This window comes from Watersipora subatra, chromosome 7 (genome assembly GCF_963576615.1).
Source record: "Watersipora subatra chromosome 7, tzWatSuba1.1, whole genome shotgun sequence".
NCBI classification, from domain to species: Eukaryota; Metazoa; Bryozoa; class Gymnolaemata; order Cheilostomatida; family Watersiporidae; genus Watersipora; species Watersipora subatra.
In genome coordinates, this window is record NC_088714.1 from 65818469 (window position 1) to 65823166 (window position 4698).

Genomic DNA, 4698 nt, shown 5'->3' on the forward strand with positions numbered 1-4698 from the left:
ATACATCACATCAATGAATCTAAACTAAACTTGGTTTGTACAGTGTAGGGAGCAAACATAGCCTGTATTTTCTACTCAAAGGTTGAGTGACCATGACAAAGAACTCCTTCCTTAAAACATTAACTACGTTAAGACATCCCTTTGCATTTTTCTCTTTCAAGCTACTGAGCATAGGTCCTTCACTCATCTTTATGGGTCATGTGTGTTCCTGTCTTGTGTCTGGGTTTGTTCAGGCTGTCACTATCCAGTATATCACACCTCACCATACAGTATATCATATCTCACCATACAGTATATCATATCTCACCATACAGTATATCATATCTCACCATACAGTATATCATATCTCACCATACAGTATATCATATCTCACCATACAGTATATCATACCTCACCATACAGTATATCATACCTCACCATACAGTATATCATACCTCACCATACAGTATATCATACCTCACCATATAGTATATCATATCTCACCATACAGTATATCATATCTCATTATATGGTATATCATATCTCACCATACAGTATATCATATCTCACCATACAGTATATCATATCTCACCATACAGTATATCATACCTCACCATACAGTATATCATATCTCACCATACAGTATATCATACCTCACCATACAGTATATCATACCTCAGCATATAGTATATCATATCTCACCATACAGTATATCATACCTCACCATACAGTATATCATATCTCACCATACAGTATATCATATCTCATTATATGGTATATCATATCTCACCATACAGTATATCATATCTCACCATACAGTATATCATATCTCACCATAAAGTATATCATATCTCACCATACAGTATATCATACCTCACCATACAGTATATCATATCTCACCATGCAGTATATCATACCTCACCATACAGTATATCATACCTCACCATATAGTATATCATATCTCACCATACAGTATATCATACCTCACCATACATATCATATCTCACCATAAAGTATATCATATCTCACCATACAGTATATCATATCTCACCATACAGTACATCATACCTCACCATAAAGTATACAATATCTCACCATACAGTATATCATATCTCACCATACAGTATATCATACCTCACAATAAAGTATATCATATCTCACTATACAGTATATCATATCTCACCATACAGTACATCATACCTCACCATAAAGTATATAATATCTCACCATACAGTATATCATATCTCACCATACAGTATATCATATCTCACCATACAGTATATCATATCTCACCATACAGTATATCATATCTCACCATACAGTACATCATACCTCACCATAAAGTATATCATACCTCACCATACAGTATGTCATACCTCACCATACAGTATATCATATCTCACCATACAGTATATCATATCTCACCATATGGTATATCATATCTCACCATACAGTACATCATACCTCACCGTACACTATATCATATCTCACCATACAGTATATCATATCTCACCATACAGTATATCATACCTCACCATACAGTATATCACATCTCACCATACAGTATATCATATCTCACCATACAGTATATCATATATCACCATAAAGTATATCATATCACACTATATCATATCTCACCATACAGTATATCATACCTCACCATAAAGTATATAATATCTCACCATACAGTATATCATATCTCACCATACTGTATATCACACTTCACCATACAGTATATCATATCTCACCATACAGTATATCATATTTCACCATACAGTATATCATATCTCACCATACAGTACATCATATCTCACCATACAGTATATCATACCTCACCATACAGTATATCATACCTCACCATACAGTACATCATATCTCACTATCATCTTTAAATAACCTACTTCACTAGCAGCCAATCATACTTAACCATGCCTCAGAGGTACCAGTCTGTCCACCTTACCTAAATCGAACATTGTTGATGACACCTTGCTTTCCTGTAGCAAGTCTCAGCTAACCTCGAGTCAGATTTATCATCTATTTAGAGTTGTATCCTCTCACAAAGTCATACTAATCGTACATTGCTATCGAGGTCCCATAATATTATCATTAGATAGTCCGAATTGATGTAAACCTGCCTCACTGTGTATCCTGTACAACTTCTGCAAGAGCAAATCTATTTCATAGTTACCGAATTCTTTCCTCTAGCCTGTAACAGCAGCGTAATGTCAGGAGGGTCAACGCTATACCGTAGTAGCACTTAATGAACTGGCTGAATCAGCATCGACTTCCCCTAAAGAATCAGCTTCACCACTGTTCTGTTGAGTGTATCAGGTGGTAAGAGTCAATGCGGTTCCGGTCACACCCTACCCATCAGCATTTTGTCCTCTCTGCTGTCAACTCTGTTCTAGCCCTTTTTGTGGCTGGAGCCTGACCAAAGTTTAATCCTCACAATGGTCGCTTCCTGTTGAATATATTAATAAGTTTCAACCTTTCATCAAAAGTGTTGCCATGAAAACAGGCATTCAATTTCAGGTAAGTTCAGCTCTATACAGAATGTACGCGGCAGTTATAAATAATGAGTTACATGATGGAGTTACCTCTTTTAGTCTTCACTTTATGCACTGAGATGTTAAAAGGCTGATGACTGCTCATTTTCATAGCCGGCCGCGGTACATCTCATACGTGAGTAGACTGAAATGGAAAAGTTGGGCTGTTTTCACATTTTGGCTGCAGTTCAAAAGGGGAGATTGTGGAGGCGCCGTTGCTGCAATATTTAATTAGGCTTCATTGAAATAAAATTTCACTAGTGCGTGTTTCAGCATACATGTGAACATATAGTATGCATGTTGTTATCTAGATAAACATGCGTTATGGAGTGCATCTCATCAACAGGTCTTTAATCATCATATGCTGAAATCTATGAGCTCCGCAAGTTTGTGCCAATATGGCATTATGTTTTACGCAAGGCCTGTGATATATATACAGGTATGAAATATAGGGTACTGTACATGTATAACAAAGATCGCTGCTTTTCCACTATCTGTGATAGAGTCCTTCCAACTGAACATGGCAACAATTTAGCGTTAACAATTTGAAGAAAAATATTTCAACTAAAATACATGTAAATATAAAAGTTTGGAGATGGGCAGCTGCCTGTAAGGATAGACACAGTTCAACGCCCAATCAGAACCAAGGATTACAAGAGAGGTTCCACCTAAACTATTTCTGCCATTTATTCAATGAAAGGAGAAATGTCAAGATAGTGGTACAGAGGCAATGATTATCTACACTAATTCCTCACTCATACACTTTTTCTTAGTGGCCGCAAGCATTTGTACAATAGTCTTCCTCTTTTTGAGAGCAAGTTGAAATTTTTGAAATAGTTTCCATCTTGTTTAGTTGAGAGGAGCTGTGTGAGTTGTCTCATCACACCACAAATAAGCCATGTCTATCATTGTTAAGGCTGTAGCTAAAATAATCAACCACATTTTTTTCTAGATTCAGTAAATAAACAGGCTCATTCAGCTGGCTTTGAGCTGGTAGTTCTGGAACTCACCTGCTCCAAGTACATACTAATTGGTATGCTTTAGTTGAAGCTTCCAATTTGTCAAAGTCTGGGATCATAGTCTAATATTGTAAGAGAATTGATCATTCGTAACCATATAAAAGTGTTCAAGGCGTTGTTGGTCAATAAAATGATGCAGTAGGTCAGAAGTCCGCCACCATTGGCCAAGCGATGAGTACATTTTGTTGAGGATAGTATTGCTGGGTCACGGTAGATTACATAGCTGATCACGCTAAGGACTGGCTACTCACAGGGACGTTGTACTGATCCAACTAGTATATAAGCTCAGCTAATTAGTCTATAATACCGTGTTATGTCCCTTTTAACTGTTTATGCTTTTTGGTATATATCAACAATGCCTTAATTAGTTGGCCAATTTTATAGCGCAGACCTGCCAACGCCTGCCAATGATTTCGCTTACGTGATTAGACCTCTGTGTCTCTCATGCTGTGTCAAGACATGGCAAGTGCTTGCAGACCTAACTCATCGTAATGTCTCAGATTTTTGTACCTGTAACTAGTTCACTAGCCAAGTTAGTTTAGAGGGCAAACAAGGTTGGTCGTCTTTGGGCCATTTCTGTATCTTAATAACTGACAACTGCAAAAAACAATTATGATTTTGTATTGCTTATTGCTTTTTATTATAAATATCTTTTTTATTCCATGGTGTCATGGAATAAAAAAAGATATTTATAATAGTCATAATCATAAACTACAGCATATGATTATGTATGTAGTATAGTACGTTGAACTTTTTGTCACTGCAACTTTCTATTCACTATCCCGACTCCTTAGCAATTCTATTAGGTTACCAACTTTTTATGACTTTGTTTGTTCAATTCACTCAATAATTCCTGATTTCTGCCTTCTCATCTTTTTTCTTTGTTTTGGCAACGAAATCATCATTTGGTTGATGGTCACTAAAACCAACGAAATGACATACTATACATACTATATATATACATACTATATATATACATACTATATACTATACATACTATATATATACATACTATATATATACATACTATACATACTATATATATACATACTATATATATACATACTATACATACTATACATACTATATATATATACATACTATACATACTATATATATACATACTATATATATACATACTATATATATACATA